At 43.2% G+C, this 22,279-nt stretch overlaps 1 protein-coding gene and 1 pseudogene across 8 annotated transcripts in view; both read right to left on the bottom strand.

Annotated features, from left to right (window-relative positions):
- The window catches only part of FGGY (FGGY carbohydrate kinase domain containing), a 416,661-nt gene that overhangs the window by 138,665 nt on the left and 255,717 nt on the right, over positions 1 to 22,279 (bottom strand). The gene's annotated exons all lie outside the window — the stretch shown is intronic.
- On the bottom strand, positions 15,425 to 16,778 carry LOC129497630 (26S proteasome regulatory subunit 4-like; annotated as a pseudogene).

Genomic DNA, 22,279 nt, shown 5'->3' with positions numbered 1-22,279 from the left:
TTAAAAAAGCCACGGCTTTTGAAAAGGAAAAAAAAAACGTCTCAGGGAACTAAGTCAGGCAATGACAGTAAGAAATAATCATATAGAAATAAAGATAATAATAAGAAACAATATAAGAGTAATTGCTAACGGTTACTGAGGGCTTATAACATGCCAAATAGTCTCCTAGGCTCTTTACAGACATTCTATCATTTAATACTCATGACAGCCCAGTGAGATAGGTCCTATTATTATACTTACCCCACAAATGAGGAAATCTAAATTGAAGGAGGTCAGATAGCTAGTACACAAAAGAGGAGTAGCTTTAGATCCAAACAAGGTCCAAGCTACAAATGCCAACTTATTACCCTCTGCAGATTTTATTTTCCTCATCTATAAAATAAATAGGTTGGCCAAAAATATTTAGTATCTCCTTGGTCTTTGAGATTATCTAAGATCCCATGAAATTGAGTCATTCTTCCTCAGCTGGTCAATCAGAATTCTCCAGCAAGCAATTTTAACACAGGCTCTGCCCCGTGGCTCAGGGGATCACACTGGGTGATCTTTTGGGGCTTCTCTAAGCACCAACTTTGCCCCACCACCCCGGTGACCATGGCCAGGATTATCAGGGGCCTTTCTTGACTGTCAGCCTCATGGGTTGTATTTAATGGCTACTATCCATAACATCTGCCATTCATATAACATTATTCAACAAATACTTATTAGACACACACTGAGTTCAAACTATCGCTTCAAACAAGAAAAGATACAGAAAGACAGGCATCAGAGCCATGTATTCTCCTGAGGTTGGCAATCTGGTAGAAGCTGGAGTGCAAGATGATCTGGGGGTAACTCTGGTATTAAGTGATTTGTAAGTTTATATTTGTGTTCACACTTGCAATTACCCTGATAGTACCTGGAGTCAAACAGGCACAGCCTATCTTATAGCTGAAGACAAAGGCAGGAGGAGGGTAAGCAAACCACCCGGGATCACAAGGATCGAAATGGTAGAGCAGGAATTAGAAGCCTCTCTCCATTTGTTCCTGCCTCTTTTCATGTCTATGCCCAAGCTGGCTCCATGTCATCGAAGGCTATGCTCTTGTCAGCTGAGCTGCCCTGCAGTGCTAAAGCCCAAGCGCCTGCTCACACCTCTTGCTGGGAGAGATGACTGGGCTCAGAGCAGGGAGCTACTCCAGCAATTTCCGTTTTGCTTTGCCCCCACCCCATCATACCGAGGTTGGACTAAACCTCTGGCAGGGGCAGCAGGCAGGCTCCAGGCGCCAGTGGTCCTGGGAGGGAACAGGAGGTTTTGTTTTGAGTGCCTCCAGCCAGGTTGGGAATTTTAGAGGGTAGCCGCAGGCATGTGTGGGACTGAGTATTTCCGTGGTGGCTCATCTCTCCCTCCAAATGGACTGTGCTATCGTCTTACTAGAAAAAAAACCATTTATACACACATTCCAGCCAACTCCCAGCTCACTACACAGTACAAAAAAGAGCATAGAGAATTCGGTTTTTGAATGGGGCTCTTAGCACTGACCTCTATTTTTTTGCACTTCTCAGATTAAATTGGAATGAGTTGTGCGCCTTTTCTATGAAATAGTGAGTAGACACATCTTATCTCAAAGACAGTGAACATGGTTTACTGATGTGAGCATAGACCTTGAAGTTAGACAAATCTGTGTTTCAATTCTGGTTAGGGGGGCTGTTTATTTTTTTATTTTATTTTTTAAAAGATTATTTATTTATTTATTCATCAGAGACACAGAGAGAGAGGCAGAGACATGGGCAGAGGGAGAAGCAGGCTTCCCACAGGGAGCCCAGTGTGGGACCCTGGGATCACACCCTGAGTCCAAGGCAGATGCTCAACCACTGAACCACCCAGGTGTCCCAGAGGCTGTTTATTAGCCATGTGCCTTTGAATCTGTCTGAAACTCCATTTCCTCATCTATAAATGGGATAATCTCACCTCCCACAGAGTTCTGTGTGAGTCCTAAGTGGTATAATGTAGATAAAAATCTTAGGATATAACATGGCTCTCAAGAAATGTGAAATGATAGATGGTTTAACTCTACTCCTTTTGGGGACAGTGCAAAGATCTGGAGTACAAACTCCTGAGTTCAGGTCTAGACTCTACCTCTCCTTAGTTCTGTTTCTTTGGGAGGCTCTCTTTCCTCTTCCCTCCTAGATTCACTCCTCTGTGTCTGTCTCACTCACCACTTCTCCTGGGGTCACCCCATCCATGTCCATGTGTGCAAAGGCGATTTTCATGCAGCTGAGTCCCCAGTTTTTCTCCCCAACTCAGGCCTTGCTCTTGAGTTCAAAATTGGGCACCTGACCTAGATGTCTAATCATCGTGTCCACAATAGAGCTTGCATCCTTCCTCTCAGGGCTGGTCCTGTGCTGGGGTCCCTGTCTGCCTATTTACCCAACCACTAGAGTACCATTCTTAACCGTAAGACCCAGTCCACCTTTCTCCTCTGCCCCATAACAGGTCCCATGTCCTGCCAATTCTATTTTTTAAACAAAGCTTATTTCTCCCTGTTGCTACTGCACTAGTCCAGTCCTTTATTATCTCTTCCAACAGTAATTAAGCTGGTTTCCCTGTCTCAAATACTGCCCTCCTCCTGTACCCCCAAAACCCTCCTCAGAGAATCCAACTTCCTTACCTCCAAAACAATGATTCTCTAACACACAAACCTAATTATATCATTCCCTTAACATGCTTTAGAAGTTCCCCATGACACATGAGACCTTTCTGACCTGGCTTTTATCTACGGGTCTTGCCTTATCACACATGGTACAATTTCCTCATCATATACCCCATCATTTTTACCCCACTGTAGCCTAGAAGCTCCCTAAGTGTGCCGTTTTCTCATCTCTGCATCTTCATAAATTCTCCTCTCCCTGTCTAAAAGGCATTCTTTCTGACCTCACCCTGACTAACTCTTCCATGTCCTTTTATAGGATTTAGCTCAATATTATCTGCTCTGGGAAGCTTCTCTAAACTCTGACTGGCTAAGTTGCTTCTTCCGTCTTCCAATGTTCTAGTATATGTGCTGCTGAAGCGAGCACTTCCTCCATCTTCCTTAACCCTCTGTACTTCTATGCTGTGGGCTGTCATATGTTGTATGTAGAAGTGTATATACCTGTATCTGTAAATCATATGTAATGTGTATTTAGTATATAATATGCATATAAAATGCTTTATAAATAAGTCACGCAATGCGGCTAATGGCTAAAACTAATAACAGTGTCACAGACATTCAGAGCAATAATAGAATAGAACACGTGTTCAATCACAGAGTTAATGTGGCACATAGTTAATAAAGCTCAGGCTTGCCAAACTTTCCTCTCCTCTATCTGGAGGTTTCGGAAAGGTTAAGAGTCCTCCAGGATAGAGTATGCCCTTCCTAGAAATCCAATCCCTTTATTTCAGTTTGAGCAAAACAAGAACACATGAAACCTGTCCACAGATATCTCTTGGGGTTTAGCAGTTTGAGCCGGCAGGAGGGCACTGAATGGGTTTGTCACCCAACCAAGCAGTCCACAAATTTGGGATGGAGGGAGACAGCCAAATGTTGCTTGCAATGTCCTGAGTTCTTTGCCAAGTATTTTGGACTCCTTAAACCCCGAATTCCTTATTCTTCATCATTTCGAAACCCATATGCGATCACAATAGAAATGTAATCCATATGTTTCTCATTCAGATACACTTAAAACACACCCAAAGTTGCTTTGCAAGAGACTGAATAGCCAAGAAAACTTTGAGGCCTTCCTAAAATCTCCCCCAATTTTCTCTCCCTTGCAGACAAGAAGCCACACTTAGCCTCCTCTATACAGATTCCTGACTGGCTCCAGGGAGCTCAGACCAGCTTTCAGCCTTGAAAGCTCCAAGAGCCGTATGACCCCAAAGATATAAAAATCCTAGCTTGCATCTTTTTCACAGCCTAAACAATCTGTGGTGGGTAAACAGTTATTGGGCTCTTCTGTGGATCCTGTGAGGCAGGGAGGAGGGGCTGGTGGCGTGTGTGGGGGAAGGGGAGGCAGCTAATGAGAGGAGAGAGGATACCCTTTTTGGTGTGGTGGTCACCAGATGGATTCTTAGCTCTGTTCCAATGTCACATAGTGAGCTGGACTCTGAGAGTCAAAACCGTATCTTCTATTTCTGTCACGTCCCCAGGAATGAGCATAAGACTAATTGAGCACTTCTCAAATATGACCCAGCCAACGCCCTCGTTTGATTCTGAACTAGCTGTTAGGAAAAGCAGCTCTCTCTTAGAGATTTCAGTTAAAAAGACGCTAGGGCGGCCATACAGCCAAGGCTGATCAGCAGGCGTGGACAGGGATGACACAGCCTTTTCCCTGTAACGAGCGCGTGGCCGCCCCACGCACAGCACCTCTGTCAGACAGCCTCTGATTTCTGACTGTGAAACTGTGGACACCTCCTCTTCCTGCCCAGCTCCTGATCAGCTTCTGAGTTTCCCTTGCTACGACCTTTTGTTTGGATTCCAGTGTCTGGTCTCAGATATTGTATCATCAATCTGATCACAGATTTAGAGATTGTCTGGTCTGACTCTCAATGTTTAGTCCTAACTTGCTATGTGACTCTAGTCCTCGGGGTGTTCATCTGAAAAACGGGGCAAATAGGACCTCTTTTATAGACTTGTACAGATGAAATGTGGTACAGTCTATTACAGGCCTTGGTACAGTGCCTGGTACATTCAGTGACCCAGGGAAATGGAGCCTGTACTAATATCATCACCTCTATACTGGCCAAGGTGTACTTCTTATTTATGGAGCAGATTACACGGAGGCATTTAATTTTAAAAAGTAAGATCTGACACCACCTTGACGAGAATTCTGAAGTAGGGTACAGGGTTTGTATTGGCTCTAGAGAAAAACAAGCTACGAATCAACACAATCACTCAGATGGATTAATTTCTATTTGAAAGATCTGTCACTGGGAACAAACACAAGTGAGACGGACCCTGTTGACAGCGTATGGCGTAAAGGCAAAGAGAAGCTTGGCTGAATTATATCAGGGCCTCTCTTGAAAGAAGTCAGAATTCCTGGGCATTCGCATCAATCACTGCCTTTTGGAAGCACTCCCCCAAAGAGCCCACTCCTGCTTCTCAGGTTTGGCTCAGGGAATTTGGGATGTGCCCATACAAGTCTGGATCTGAAGAATCCCGATCTTTAGAAATCTTTCTGCAGTTTTGGCCTAAAACAAGATGAGAAGGCTATAAAGTCGCCAGGCAAGGAGAACTAAAAATTATGCATAGACACTTGTGTAGTTCCCTGAGAGAGAGCAACAGTATTATCAACCGACAGGTATTTACTGAGTCTTCAGGTGAAAGACTTCATCCCTCACATCTTCTCTATAACAAAGCAGATTGCAAAAAGCATTAAAAAATTGTGATGGGGGATGCCTGGGTGGCTCAGTGTTCAGCACCTGCCTTTGGCCCAGGGCGTGATCCTGGAGTCCTGGGATCGAGTCCTACATCGGGCTCCATGTATAGTGCCTGCTTCTCCCTCTGCCTGTGTCTCTGCCTCTCTCTCATGAATAAATAAATAAAATTCAAAAAATTTCTTAAAAAAAATAAATCATGATGGTTAGATGGGAGGAGGTCAGGAGAAGGATGGAGAGAGAGGGTAGGAACCCCATGTTCTTTGGTTACCTAACAGGTTGTCAGGGACAGCACACATGTACCAGCACGCCCATGTCAGGCGGTTATCCGGGCCCGCCTTCCTGCCATCGTGGGGCCTGGCCTTGGAATCCGCCACAGGACGGTGTGCCAGGGAGCCACCGCCATCAACTGAAGGGACGTCTGTGTGAAGCTTCTGTCATCCCCACACGGGGCACTTTACATCCATTTCTCTCACCTGAGATACTGCACAAACCCATGTCGCCCAGTTTTGATGGAAAACTGAGCTTCAGAGATGTTAATTCAAGTTCACAGGCTCACCAAGAGGTAGAACCAGGTTTTAGACTCAATCTGACTCAAGAGTCCACAGGCTTCCTGAGACACCCTTCTGAGAGGATAAAAAAAGCTGTCAACAGGAGAGGCAAGGACACAGCCGATAGCACCATCTTCAACATCTGGTCTGGGGCCGGCCCAGCTCCCCTTGTGCCCTAAATGGAAGATGCCCCTTGAAAAGTCAGTGGACATGATAGGATTTTCCTGTTGGAGAGGAAGGGAGGGAGGGAGAGAAGAGAAAAAGAGAGAGAGAGAGAGAGAGAGAGAGAGAGAATACATTCCAGTGGTATCTTTTCCCTCTTCTCCATATTCAACAGCAGTTCTTTGAGAATGCTGAGTGACTCTCATGTTGAAGAAAAAAAAAAAAAGAAAGGAAAGGAAAGACTTAAAAATCGCTTCCCTATTTGAATGAGTTCCTAAGAAAGACAAATGGTCCACAGAGGTAAGACTGAAGGAAGAAAAGGCACTCAGAGGGAAGGCGGACCCAGGGGGGTTTGCCCTCTGCCTGTACTCTAGAAAAGACCATGGTAATAAGTCAGATATGTAAACACTGTGGAACAATCAGAAACAAATGAAAGGAGGACTTGAGAGGAACAGTGTTCAGCTCCGGCTCAGGGCCAGGAGGCAGCTTTTGTTATGAATAGATCATCTGCATGTGAAAGAGACCTGATTTTAACCCTTGGCAGAGGCTACCCAGTGTATAGGAATGTATCAGGCCCATCTGGACTTCCTTAGAGAAAGGAGAAAAAAGGGGGCAATAGGGAAGAAAAAAAAGGGGAAAACCCCCAGCTATCTGTGAAATGATATGACATGATGCAGGGCAGGGTTACAGTCCTGTGAGAGTGGTTTAAACAGTTTTTGTGTTATTAATCAGTAACACATTTAGCTCACAAAAATAACAAATGACAATTATAATGAGCTTTTTTTTTTTTTTTTGAAGGCATTACAGGTGAATGGGGAGGGTAAGGAAGGGAGGGTAGGCAGCCTGACATTTGCCTACTAGGTGCTGATTGTTTTATACACATTCTCATGCACAATCTTCATGATAATCCAGCCATTTTCTCCAGTCTAAGGTGAAGAAACTGTGACTCACAGATGTTCAAAGATGTGTTTATGGTCATATAGGTACCAAGTGGCAGAAGTGATCTGAGTCCGTCTGACTCTGAAGGCCGGGCTCTTCTTACTATATCTGGCTAACTCAAAGAACTACAAAAGTCAGATAAGGGGCCAGTGGAACCAGCCCTCCCCCTTCCCGGACATTTGAGTTTTTGCTGTGGGTTTGCAGAGACCGGTCCAGGTAGTGCCTAAAGGGACTCTCAACGAGAAAACCAAACCCCAATTTCTGGAGATCCACGTGCTTCCGTACGATCCTGCCTTCCTCCATCTCTCCACTCATCATGCAGTAATCAGAAACAAGATTAAATGAAACTGGCCACCAATGCCAGCCTGGCTTCCAGGATGTGTGAATTCCGGCAGAACTCTGTGTGTGCTGATACTCTGTGTGTGTGGTGTAGACTTCTTCGCCATTGGCCTAGCAATTTGAGAATCTGGCTCTCACCTGAGGGACAGATGACAGAGTGAGGAGTAAGAGCTATTTTTCCATTTCACTGGCCTGTGCACTTAGGGTGGTGACTGAGCACTCAGCCATGGAAGTAGGAAACATCCCTGCACACCTGCCTCTGGGGGATACAGAGAAGGGTGTGGGGGGTTAGTGAAGCCTGGGGCCAGTGACACTGTTTCCTTCAGACAGCCTAGTGCCTTGGAGAGAGAGAGAGAGTTTTGGTTCAGCCAGGTCAGGAACCATAACCGCATGATCCAGCTATGAGACCCCGACAAGTGCCAGTTTCCTCCAGGGTAAAAGGCATGGGAGACTATTCACCTTCCAAGACATTGGGAAAGAACTGACACGATGCAGAGAAAGCCCTGACATACCACCTGTACATAGTAAATTATCAACAAGAGCTGATTATTAAACTTTCTGTACTCTTACTTTTTTTTAAGCCAGGAAATGTTTAATCTCTACTTTTCTGAGTTCAGAGTACAGACTGGCCCGGCTAATCCTGGTAAGGTGCAAACAACAGTGGTGCCAGTAGAGGGTGGGAATAGCTGGAGACACAGTGAGTTTTAGGTGGAAGAAATCTGGGTCTCATTTTTCATGCCAGACCAAGAGGATTGTTTGGATCTCAACTTGGGTTCCTAGTGAGTTCACGGTAAAAAAAATCATCTAATGTTTACACTTGAGGCATTTCTGTTAATTGAGGCTCTGTACTCATCTGTCAAGAGTTTACGTAATAGCTGCCTTCTGGAGGGGTAGGGCTATTAACTGAGATCGTGTGTGCCAAGCACCTGGTGTGGTTTCCCCACACACAGTAGGTGCCTAATATGGGTAATGAGAGGGGGGCGCACAAAGCATCTGGGGACTGCTGAGAGTCAAGATTCTCCAGAACAGAGACACTTCAAGCAATTCTTCAGTATACATTTACTTGAGCACCTACTATGGGGGTTAGGTTCTGTGCAAACAGAGATGAAGAGATGTTGCTCTTGCCCCCATTTTCAGTGTAGTTAGGGTATGTGACAGTTAATCTACAAATAGCAAGATACTCTGATAAGCACCTCAAAACAGTTCTTAGTACAACAATGGCTTGAAGAGACTGTTATGGTTTGGCTGGAACGTAGAAAAAAAATCCCACAAACGTTGAATTGCCATATACCGCAAGCAAAGGACTATGTCAGTAGCTTTACATGCACTACCTCATTTAATAATTATTACAGGCCTAGTAAGACAGGTATTGGTAGCCCCATTTTACAGATGCAGGAACTGAGGCTTACAGGGGTTAAATAACTTGCTTAAGATAAGGCTTGGAGCAGGAGATATAAAAAAAACAAAAAAAACAAAACAAAACAAAAAAAAAACAAAAAACAAACCTATGAGTGGGAGGACAAGCAGAGGTCAGATCATGAAGGTTCTTTCATGGCAGGCTAAGTGGTTGGAATTATTCTATTGAAGGCAATGGGGAAATAATCCCAATTTATGTTTCGGTTGCTTTGTAGCTAGCAGTCCACAGACCCACTGCCATCCCCTCTCCAGCATGTATTCAGGATTACCAGAGGCTGGACTTGCACAGTGGTTCATTTCAGTTTGTTCTGATTCACAACTGAATGCATAATGAATGATAATCACCTGTTATGTTGCCCAAAAGTTTGTGGTCACAGGCTACGTAAGTGTTCCACACAGAGCTGGGCCTTCCCTGGCCCTCTGGAGGCTCCAAGCTCCAGATCAGCTCCATGGTGGGTAAGTATGTGTGGTTTCTTCTTTTTTGCTAAGTCAACAGTTCCAGGCAGGGGAAAAGAGGCCTTGCCTCAAAATATTTTTCTCCAAAACCCCTTCACTGCTTCACCTCATTCTACCCATCTCCTCTTTCCCAAATCACCTTCCCTATGACCTTCAGACCCTCTATGCTTTCAAGGTCAACTGCTACCTTGACCTTGGATTTTTAACCACCTGATCTGCCAATACATAAATGGTGATCCTGGGGCATCTCAAAGGGGCAGGGATCAACTGTCAGCCACTTCAGACATGCTCTGCCCTGATTCAGTTAACATGTGTCCCAAGACCCTCCCTTCATCCCTCTTCCATGACATGGATGGTCCAGATGGCTAGCATTTGAATTTAGTTTTCCAAATCCTGACTCTCCCTGAGGACTCTGGCTTAAATGCACTCCACTAGCTCTACCTACTCCAAAAGTCTTTGTGAGGATCATCACCAGAGTTGGACTCAGATAAGGGCACCAGCCTAGAACCCAACACCTTACAGAGGGGCTCTTGCATGAGGCAAAAGGCAAAGGTACTCTTCCATGAAGGCAATACCCTACATCAAGTATGTTCCTCATTAAATATCCCCTCCTCCCAGCCTGCTTCAATGCATCTAAAATGTCTACATGCTACAGAGGGTTTCCAGACAGCTCTTACAATCACTTATTCAACCAATACTTGATACATCTAGAAAGTAGGAAAGGCCGTTGCTTTTTATTTTATTTTTTAAACACTTATTAATAAATGAGAGCAGGGAGGAGGGGCAAAGGGAGAATCTCAAGCAGACTCCTCGCTGAGCATGGAGCCCAACATGGGGTTCAATCTCACAACCCTAAAATCATGACCAAAGCCAAAACCAAGAGTCACACACTTAACCAACTGAGCCATCCAGGCACCCCAAGGCCATTGCTTTTTAGAGAAAGAGATGGAGGTCCTAAAAAATAAAAAAATCAAATGAATCACTCAAGTTCATCTAGACAGAAAATGTTAGTCAAAATTAAGACTGTTCCTTTTTCTCTGTTGGTATATAATATTGAGAATGGATATACATGATTTGAGAGAAGTAAAAAAAAAAAAAAAAAAACCTTTTATTCCCCCAAAGCCATCATCCTTCTGGTCTCCTGTAGGATGATGCACCAGAGGAGAGCCTCAGTCACTTAATTTAAAGATTTGATTTTGGTAAGAAGACAGATGTTGCATAGGGACACAACCTATAGTCAGCTGTACCATACTATAAAAAGGACATGGATGCATTTAAGATGGTGAGAGGCTCTCCTACATATGCCACACCAGACCTTTCTATAGAAGTTCTTGGTACAACTCAACAAAAGCATTCAAACATTAGAGATATCAGTATATAGTTGTGGCATTAAAAAATGGTGGGTTCCTTTGGGTCCTCAGTACTGGGAGAGTCTTCAAGAACACCTTCAAGATATCAAAAAGGTGAGCATTCACCACCACTACATCTCCAAAACTTAGCACACTTCACAGTGGAATGCTGCTAAATGACTGTTTCATTCAAAATTTACTGAAAGCCAACTTTGTACCAGGGACTATATTAGACACAAGTGCTAATATAAATGAATGAGCCACAGTACCAGCCCTCAAGGAATTCATAGCCACGTGAACAAGGAAGACATAAACCCAGGTAACTAACCACTGAGGAGTACGCACTGAGAGAGAGGTATGTGCCATGGGAGTACATAGATACTCCACCTCATTTATTCTGAAAACTTCTGGGAAGTGGTGATGCCTGAGCCCAGATCTGAAGTGGGGGTTAAAGAGGAGAAGGAGTGGAGGGAAGGGGATAGCAGGTAGAGGGAGAGGAGGCAAAGGGAGAAGCAGCAGAGAACATAGAATGTCCTGGAGCAGGGCTGGAGGAGAAAGGTGAATAATAATTCCACGGTGAGTTGACTGATCGGCATGCACCATGCTGTGCAGTGGGTCATTAGAATGCTAAGGACTCAGAATAATTACTTTAGGGGATATGGAAAGGAGAAGGATAACATGTTTCCAAACCGGTAGGAGAGATTTTGGCTAAGATCTTTTTTCTTCTCTGGGGCTCCATTCCATCTTCTGTAAGTGAGAGTACTGAGTTAGATGATCTTGACATGTGCCTTCTGGGTCTCCCATTCTGTTCATCAAATGGGTGATTACAGTTACAGGAATATTTTTCATATTTTTATAGAGTTGATAGCTAAACATTACAGATGGGTGCCTGAAAAATGTGTTAAGCTCTAATGAAGGAGACAGACCATAGAATATGGCTTCTAGTGACTTGAAATCAAAGCTAGATCTGCCACTTACTATGTGACTGGTAAATCCCTCACCCACTCTCCCATCTATAAAGCAGGGATAGCAATGCTTTGTAGGGAAACTGTGAGGGAAGAGAGTTTACCAAATATGTTAAAATATCTGGTTTACAAGCAGTTACTCAACAAATGCCCGGTGACTCTACTGATTGGACTAGACAGACTGTGGCTCAGTATATTCTTTCAACTTTTACTGTCTGTCTGCTACATGTAAGACCTTGAGTATGCAGAGATGAATGAGCCACAGCAGCCGTCCCTGAGAGCTCAAGGTCTCGTGGCAGGGATACACATTTAATACATTTTCATAAAATAAAATGAGTATAACAACAGACATATAAATAAAGTGCTACAGTAACACAAAGGAAGGTGAGACTATTTTTGTCTGGGGTCATGGGAGGAAGCTCAGGCCAACTTTAGAGAAGAGGCAGTGTTTATGTTCACAAACAAGCTACCCAGGATACCAATTAATCTATCTCGTTCAGCACAAGTTGTGAGGTCATTTTATCTCTAGGCCCAATTTTGTCCAATGAAGAATTTTTCACCTGGGGATTCTAATGAAATTCCTCCTCATGCAAATGGTCTCAGGGTATAAAAATAAGGAATAAGTTAAGAGAAAGAGAGGGAAAAAAAAGAAAAGCATTAGTTCATCTGTAAATTTTTAACTTTTCCAAGTTCTGCCATGAAATATTACCACTTTCTTGGCCAAAAACCTAATGGGATCCTATCAGGAAGGCACAGAGGTAAGGTGACTGATCAGCCTCATCTCCCAAAGCTTTCAAGGGAAGCTCTAAAATGCTGTCATGGGATCCACAGACCCAAGTCATTTCCCCCATGTATAAACCAGATGAAAAGTTCATCTAAGCCACTGCTGACTGCCACCACTCAGCCTTTGATTATAACTGATCAGGGCCATCTCAACGCTTAAGTAGGCCACATAAAAGGAAGTATTTTCACTCCCCAGTCACAGGGAAGGACACTCAGTGGAAGAGATGGGCTTTTTCCTTAACATTAAATAAAAGAAGCTTGAAGAAAGTGATGGGTATATCATGTGCCCCTGGACGTGTGGAGGAGAGGAAGGAAGAGGGGGAGCAAGGGGAGGAGGACAAATAGGGGAAGGCGGGGAGGGGGAGGAGGAGGTGGCAGAGGGGGAGAAGAAGAACAAGAAGATCAACAGGACAAAGAGAAGGAACAAGGAAAAATACATGTGGTGGGGCTGTGGGACTGAAAATTCTAGATTTAGGATGCACACTGTTGCACGCAGTTCAAAGATGGCCACGTTTCCAGTTCCACAGTGTGAGAAGGACCTGCGGTTGCTGAGTTAGTCATCTGTAAACCTAAAAATCAAGAACACGTAAGTCAGAGTGGCTTAAGTGGCTAAGATCTTGCAGTAGCTAAGATCATGAGCTTGATTAAAGTGCAACAGAGCTGAGAGCTAGGAGTCCTGGGGAGAAAGATGAAGTCTGGCTAGGGTGGCAGCACAGAGGAGGGGTATGGAAAGGAAGCCCAGGATCTTAACAGGCTCAGCTGGGGCGCAGATGTAAGGAACAGGGAAAAGAAGCTTTCTTGACTGAAGGAAGGGCATGGGGAAAGGCTAGGGCAAATTAGAAAGCAGTCCTTCATTCAAGAAGTATCTCTTGAATGTAAGTGTCTACTATATTCAAAGCATTGTTCAAGGGGTCAGGGACATAGCTATGAAAAAACAAACTCCCACTTTCATGGAACATATCATCTGGTGGAGAGTGGGGTGATGAAAACACATGAATATTCAAATACATAATATGTCAGCTCTGATAATGCTATTTGGAAAAAGGAAGCAGGAGAGAGGTTAAGTAGTATGGTGAGGGCATGGTTATTTTAATAGCGGGTGATCTGGGTGGACCTTAATTATGAGGTTGCATTAACCAGAGACTGTAAGGGATGGAGGGAGGGAAGCATGCAGCTAGGCATGATACAAGCAGAAAGGCAAGAGCAAGTGCAAAGGCCCCGTGGCAGGGAGGTGCTTGCTATCTTATATTAGTAATACAGCGGGAGTGGTGTGAACAAGGAGGAGAATGATAGATGGGGGCGGAAAAGTAAAGATGAGCAGATAAATGGGGGTATTAGGAGTGGGATATGGGGTCAAGAGAGTTTTTCTCCCTCCCTCCTTCTGGTTCTTTAAAGACAGCTATTAGAGCATACTCTAATTTTCAATGATTAAGTAGAGAAAGAGATTTGTCAATACAGGAGGGGAGGCGAGAATGAACAGAGCCTCATGTATGTCCTAGGTTATTGAAGGACGCTTACAGGTAGGTGTATAGTGGGAAAACAGCTTTATTCGCTCCTCTACTCTCTGTCAAATTTTTTCTGTGAACTGTTTCTCCTTGTCCTGAGATAGAATTTTAGGTGGTTCCATAGTATCCTGAAACTCTTAAATTACAAAAAGTCTACTGTCTACCTCCAAGCATTAAATGTGTGCACTCCATTGTAATAATTAAAACTCCCATCTTAACTGAATTAAAAGTTCTCCCTCCTCCAGCTACAGTTTATTTCAGGCTTAGAAGCATACCCGGAGAAGAAGACAGGGAGGAAGCAATCCTGCCCCTCTCTCTCTCTCTCTCTCTCTCTCTCTCTCTCTCTCTCTTTTTTTGTTTTTTGCTCTACCTTCTCCTCCCTGGGCTCTGCATGCCACATAGGGGGTGGGGTACCTAGGGAAGGTCCTACTTGACAGATCTGGTCATGATTGGGTTTCCATGTATCCTCAGGGTGGGGTCCCTATCCAGGATGGGCTCCTTCGTCATGTGGTCTTGGTGTTTCACTACAATGTCCTCTGGGGACTCTACCTCCCCACTGCGGTGCACTTGAAGCTAGCTTATTCTCTGTCCATTGCTCTGCTTGCAAGTCCTTTTCAGTCCTGGTCTTCAGGTGGTTTACCCGTCTATTGGAAACACACTGATCCTTCAGGTGAACCTTTTGGATGGGTTCCAATTAAAGATATGCCGAGCTGGCTCCCCCTTGTGCTGGACCCACACACACCTTTGTCTTGTTTTTAGTGGACATACAGCCTATTCCCAAAGCAGCCCTCACTTCCTGCCTTCTAGCTTAGACACAACAGTCAACCTCAGCCTCTTTCCTTAGTCCTCGCTTTTGACTTCTTCCATCATTACTTTTATATCCCAGGGCAAGTTTTACAATCTTTTAGCAAGTCCTGCAGAGGTGATCTGGTCTCTGAGCCTTTTCCAAAAACTCCAGGGAAGGAAGACCCTTCTTGTAGGATCTGCAACATGTAGCTGGAGCAGACAGTGTGCTGGGAGAGGAGGTGGAGAGACCTGAAGAGGGCTACACAAATTGACTTTTACCTTCTACGCAAGACAGTGTCATCAAAGGCTTTCTGAACAGAGACCCAAGTTAGGGAAAGTTAATCAATTTCGAGGCACTGGACATTCTAGTACTGGTTACATGAACTAACTTATGAAATGAAATTCCCTTTTGAAATGGGAAGTACACGCAGGATTACAATCACCTTCATCAAGTATTTAAAACTACTAAGACATTTCTTACCTAACTTCCTGCCTCTTTTAGGAGAACCAACATCCCTCGATTGTTCCCCAATAAATCTGTATATGTCCTTACTTTGTTTTTTTTTTTGGAGGGGGAGCACGCTTTATTGGGGACAGAGCACTGCACGTGACCCACAGAGGAAGGCAGCCCAGGGGGTGTCCTACACATCACGCGCAAAAAGGTACACGGGAGGTTTTGCTAAGAAAGATCAACTGGAACATGGTTTCCTCCGGGGGCTTCCCCCACCTCCTTCCTCGGAGGGGTCAGGACATGCCCAACCATCTCCTTGAAGGCAGCTCTGGTCCGCTAGAGATACAGTCCCTCGGGGGTGCCCTCTTGTTTTTTTATAAAGAACATTTTCTTTAGATTTCTTGAAGTCTTCATTTGTTACTTTCATCCGACGCTCTCTCAAGGCCATCAGACCAGCCTCTGTGCAGATGGCCTTGATGTCAGCACCAGAGAGGTCATCCTTAGCCATGATCAAGTCGTCCAGGGTCACATCATCAGCCAGCGTCATCCTGCTTGTGTGGATCTGAAAGATGCGCTTCTTAGTCTTTTCGTCAGGCAGGGGGAACTCAATCTTCCTGTCAATGCGACCTGGTCTGATAAGTGCTGGATCCAAGGTTTCTATCCGGTTTGTGGCCATGATGACCTTCACATCACCCCTTGAATCAAATCCATCCAACTGGTTCAACAGTTCCAACATCGTTCGTTGAATTTCCCTCTCCCCACCAGAATTTGAGTCGTATCTTTTTGTTCCAATGGCATCGATTTCATCAATAAACACGATGGATGGTGCATGTTCTTCTGCAACTTGGAACAATTCCCGAACGAGTTTGGACCCGTCGCCTAGGTACTTCTGAATAAGTTCAGAGCCAACCACTCTCAAGAAAGTGGCTGAGGTTTGGTTTGCTACTGCTTTGGCTAATAAGGTTTTACCTGTGCCAGGTGGACCATAGAGAATGACCCCCTTTGGGGGCTTTATACCCATCTCTTCATAATATTCAGGATGAGTGAGAAGAAGCTCCACGGATTCCTTAATTTCCTGGATTTGGTTGTCCAATCTCCCGATATCAGCATAGGTTTCCTGGGGGGCCTTTTCTACCTTCATTACTGTGACCAAGGGATCTGTGTCATCCATGAGCACCCCTATGACAGCATGCACCTTGTGGTTGAGCAGGACAGAGCAGCCTGGTTCCAGCAGATCCTTGTCTACAAAGGAAAGAATGCTGACATAGTGTTCTGAACCCACAGATGTAGACACGATGGCATGATTGTCATCAATGATCTCTTCCAAGGTTCCTACTGACATTGGGGTTCCCCTCAGATCATCCACCTTAGATCTTTCCTCCTCTTGCTTTTCTTCTAAAGGCTTCATTTGTTCCTGATTTCTAATGAATTCTTCTTCCATGAGAAGATAGTCTTTAATTCTCTCTAACTTCAATAATTTTAACCGGCATTGAGTGTGAGATGTCACCAGTGGAAGCTTGCTCGTAGCATCTGGTCCCTTTGTTTTCTTCTTCTTTTTCCCCACTCTACTTGGTACAGGAGGTTCATATTTCTTTTTCTTGTCCTTGTCATCCTTCTTGCCACCTCCAGGGCCATGACCACCACTCTGACTTTGACCCATCTTGCTTCGGCCGCTCGAACCACCGCTGCTGGAAGTCACTTTGTCTTTTTGATGTCAACTTTAAGCCTGCCACTGTAGCCAACCCTCCTCCAGTTTAATACTGGAATTCTCAACGCTCTAGTCACACAATAACACAGTCCTTTGAATACTCAACTTCATTAGAGTCATCACTTCTACTACTTCGTGGACAACATATAGAAATTGAAAGACAGTGGCATGAGATGAATGGCTAACTTAAAGGAGAAAATGAAATAAGCAATTATTCTATTAAAGAGAGCATTTTATTTTTGTCCTGATTAAATCATCTTCAGCCACCTGGCTTCAGTTCAAATAAATGTGAATCTTTAGGGGCAAAGTCTAATGGCCATGGGCAGAATGTTCCGGGACTGACTCACTCATTTATTCCTTCATATGTCAAATGACTAGCTGACTGTGCCAGGGGCTGAGAGGAAGCAAGAATGGCAGCACCACGAACTCAATTCATTTTATGAGGGGTATGGAAAGTAGTGAGATTTTTGGCTGACTTTAAATAATAATTTGCTAATAACTTTAATTCATTCATCCAACAAATACGTATTAAGAATCTTCCATTCATCCGATCATTCATTCAATATTGAATGCCTAATTAAGTCCCAGGCCCTGTGCCAGACACTGCGGATGCCATTGCGAGTCAATGGTCACTGCCCTCATGAAGTTCACAGACATGGAGCTCTGTGGCTATGGAATTGGACTGCCAAATAAAATAATGCTTAGTAGCTATTCAAGCACAGGATACTGATCATCTGTCCTGAAGCCTAGTGAAGATCATTTCCTCAATATCATAAAGGGTATATATCTCAAAAATCTCCAGCAAATACCATGCTCACTGGAGAAATTTTAGATACATTCTCTCTAACATAAGGAACAAGAATAGATTACTTTATTATCCTAACTGCTCACCAAAATACTGGAGATCTTGACAAACACAACTAGACAAAAGTTCACAACAACCAGAGATACTGAGAAGGAAAGAGGCAAAATTTTGCAGGTGACAGGAACTCATAGATATAGCTCATACTGTCCTCTCTGCTTGAACCACACTTTTTTCCAACCAGAATATTATAGTTCAGCCTTACTGTCTTACAGAAGCCTTCCCTAACCATTGAAACTACATTAGGTCACCCAGCTCTATAGTTTAAAAATTACTGGGAAAGATATTATGCATGCCGACAGTGCATGACACATGCACATTTTAAAACTCAGCAAGAGAGTATTTAGCAAGGTTAGTGGATATAAGATCAATGTTTTGAGATCAAATATATTTCTCTACTCCAGCAATAACTAAACAGGAGATAGAAAACTAGATGCCATTCATAAAAGTGATTGAAAGTCACAATGTAAAAATCTGATTCCTTTGCTTTATCAGAATAAAGCAAAGGAATATATATATATTTGAATTAGAATATAGAAATAAACTAATATATTTTTACTTACTTTTAAAAAGGCATTTATGTGTCACTTCTTTCACAAAGGGTATGGAATGCTGAATAATGCTCCTCCCCCCCCAAGAATACCTATGTCCAATCCCTACAACCTGTGAATGTTACCTTATAAGGGAAAAAAAGATTTTGTAAATGTGATTACATCAAGGATCCCGAGATGGAGAGATAATCCAGGATTGTCTAGATGGGCTCTAAGTGCAAACATAAGGGAGACTGGCCACAGATGTGAAGGCAATACGACTATGGAGGCCAAGAAGAATGATGTGGCCACAAGCCAAGGTAAACCAGCAGCCACCAGGATCTCAAAGAGGCAAGGAACAGATTCCACCCAGGAATCCTCAGAGGGAGTAGGCCCTGCCAACATCTGATCTCAGCTTAGTAAAACTGATTTTGGACTCCTGGTCTCCAGAACCTTAAGAAAATAAATGTGCATTGTTTTAAGCCACCAAATTTGGAGTAATTTGTTATAGCAGCCATAGGAAACTGAATAAAGGCTGAATATATTTTAAATACTGCCTCAATACACGTGTGCATACTCACACACATACACACACAGAGATATCACAGTAACACATGGAATATAAGACTAATGAAAATCAGAGTGGAAATATGGCAGACAGAAGGTTCAATATTTTAGCTTGAGTGTTCAATTTTAACTCTGAGCTTTCTGGCTTGTAGAGTTAGAAGAAAAAAGATGATTATATAGCTTTTACTATTAGAAGACAAAAATACAGTGATGTTCAGATGAAAGATCACTTTTCCAGTCATATAAGTTCTAAAATAAATTCTCCAGTAGGACTTTAGAGGGGTAAAACAAGTGACATATTAACTCATCAGCATGGGTAGAGCCAATATAGGCATTGCCTTCACATGGCTTTTTTTTTTTATTTTAAATTTTTTTTTTATCAAAATGAATTGAGACTTACAGAAAAGTTGCAGAAACAGAAGAGTTCCGTATACCTTTCACCTAGGTTCTGCCAATATTTTGCACAAGGCTTGTACCCATAGTCTATATGAGCTTATAAATTCTTTTCTGAATCATCTGAGAGTAGGTTGCAGATATAATGTCCATTGACTCTTCAGTATATATTTTATAAAAATAAGGATATTCTCTTATATAGCCATCATTCAACTATCCCATCAGGAAATAAACACCATTATGAATCTATTATTTAATCTACAGACCTTATTCAAATGATATCAATTGTCCACAAAATGTCCTTTACCTTAAAAGAAAAATACAGGACTACACATTGCCTTCAGTTGTCACGTCTCTTTAGTCTGCTTTTATCTGGAACCCTCCTGTCTTTATCTTTTGTGGTCTGGATATTTTTGAAGAATTAGAGACAACTAATTTTGTAGAATACCTCTCAATTTGGGTTTCTGACTTTTCCTCATGATTAGATTCGGGTCAGGCATTTTTATTTTTGTCAGGACTGCCACAGGAGTCATACTGTGCTCTCAAGGCTACTTCTTGGGAAGACTTGCTAAGAGCCAAGGGGGAAAATATTTAATTTTTATATAAAAACACAGCTGATTGTGTTAACTGAAAAAGCTCCTGAACAGCAACTGAACAAGTTGAGTTTGTCCATGGAATGCCCGAGAACCTGCTGCTTCCATCCAGCCAGACCCCTTCTATCCAGCCAGACCTAGTGACCCTGGAAGACTAGGTGATACATCTAGGAAGGCTGTATTGCATTGACCCTACAACGCTGGTGTTTTTACTGCCAAAAATGTCACTGATTGCATCTTCTACACATCTTTCAAATATATCTACTTCTCTCCATCTCCCTCACTATAATCCAGGACAAGCTGCCATGATATCACCTCTCATCTGGACCACTAATCTCCTTCTATATGTGGTTCCCTAGCATCCACTCTGGCCTCTCTCCAATCTCTTCTCCAAAATTGCAATTATTTGGATTCTCCGTAAATCCAATTATGTTACCCATTGTGTTTAAATAAAACTGTTCAGTTTCTTGTAAGATAAAAGACCAAAATCCTTCATAAGGCTTATACATCCAGCCTGCCCTGCCCCATTTTGCTTCTTCAGCCTTAATAGGTACCACTCCATTCTCCTATGTCACCTTGAATCTGCCAATCTCCCTCCCATTATCTTGCTGCAATTTCTGGACCACTTTCTTCTCAACCACCATCATGTAGACACCTCCTTCCTCCCCTATCAGCTCTGCTTACTTAATCAGTGTGTCAGCTCAAACATTCTATATTTCTTCCATATCCTGCTTCTTTCGCTTAAAATTTATTGGTCTATGTTGTTCATATAGCTTTAGTTCCTTCATTTTAAATATGTACACCACTATAGGAATATAATACAATTTATTTATCCATTCTGTGACTGGTAGAAGTTTGGGCTGATTCAAATTTGGGGCTATATGAGTAATAACTCAAATACCCTTGTACTTGTCCCTGGGTACACACACAGGTACACAAGTGTAATGCTTCCTCCAGGTTTTTACCCAGGAATGGAATTGATGGAGTGCAGTGTACACGCATATTCAAAAGACATTACTTTGCTGCTTTACAACGTGACTGCATTAGTTCACACTCCAACCAGCAGGGTATGAATGTAAAGCATTTATCAAGGTCTGTAATCATATATTTTTGAGACTGTTTACTTAATATCCTTCCCTTCCACTAGATTGTAATGTCTAACAAGTCTACTTCTGCGTATTATTTCCACTCCAGCACCTGGCACATAGTAGATGTTGAAAAATAACTGAATGAAAGAAGCACTCAGGATAAGAAAGCTTAATATCGTCAATGTGACTATAGTCTGACTTCAAAACCCAAGTCTTTCCTTTTCTTTTTAAAGATTCTATTAATTAATTAAATAAGTAAGTAAGTAAGATTGGCCAAAGAGCAGAGGGAGAGAGATACTCTCAAGCAGACTCCAGGCTGAGTGTGAAGCTGATGTGGAGCTTGATCTCATGACTCTGAGATCATGACCTAAGTGGAAATCAAGAGTCAGATGCTTAACTGGCCGAGCCACCTAGGTACCCCAACTCATGTCTTTTCTACCACATTCTATTTTCCTTATCTCAAAATAACGATGATCATTGGTTTCCTACTTATTAGTTTGCAGTGTAATGGTAGTAATCAAATGAGATTACAGATGCCAATCCAACAAACATGGAGTACATATTAAGTATCCAGCAGTGTTCTACTACCATGCACCTGGACCCCAAAGGTCCACAGATGGGATATATGAAAGCTGACTGTCCATGGCAAATGCCTTATGAATGTATGTGGATTATGATTACTTTGTAGGGGGCTGCCCGGGTGGTTCAGCGGTTTAGCGCTGCCTTCAGCCCAGGGCATAATCTTGGAGACCCAGGATCAAGTCCCACATCAGGCTCCCTGCATGGAGCCTGCTTCTCCCTCTGCCTGTGTCTCTACTTCTCTCTCTCTCTCTGTCTCTCATGAATAAATAAAATCTTAAAAAAGAAAATATTACTTTGTAGAGGAAGACTGGGGTCTCAGATATCACTGCAGGGAAAACCAGGGAGACCAATTAATGCTTTCAAGTCCAAGCTGCACCTGTGTCCCAAATTATTCACCAGCACAAACAAAGGAGCTTGCTCCAAGCCCTGATCAGCACAAACATTTTAAAATGCTTTCACCCAGGTGGCATCATCTTTCATCTGTGCCAGGGATCCAGGAAGGACTGGTTAGAGAACTGGCTTAGACACTCTGCTTCCGTTTGGCGCTGTGGGTTCAAAAGTAAACTCTGACTTCCTATTTACACTGAAAGATCTTAGGCTTTTGTGGTTTCCTGTTGCATCCTGGTGTGTCTGTGCTTCGGTGTCTGTGTTTGTCTTCACAGAGCTGCAAATGGAGTCTCTATTTCACTTGATTCTGCTTTTCATGAGAAAATAAGAACTCTCCCATTTCTAATTGTTGGAAGATTCAATCAGGTACTGTATCCAAGTCCTGACTTCCCACGCCGTCTGCACTTACACTCACCCAGAGAGACCTTATGTGAAAGGAAGGGGATTGGGGCACGGGGGTGGTTCAGTGGGGTTAAGCATC

Source organism: Nyctereutes procyonoides, unplaced genomic scaffold (assembly GCF_905146905.1).
Source record: "Nyctereutes procyonoides isolate TBG_1078 unplaced genomic scaffold, NYPRO_anot_genome, whole genome shotgun sequence".
Lineage (NCBI taxonomy): Eukaryota > Metazoa > Chordata > Mammalia > Carnivora > Canidae > Nyctereutes > Nyctereutes procyonoides.
This window is presented reverse-complemented; position numbering and strand designations above follow the sequence as displayed.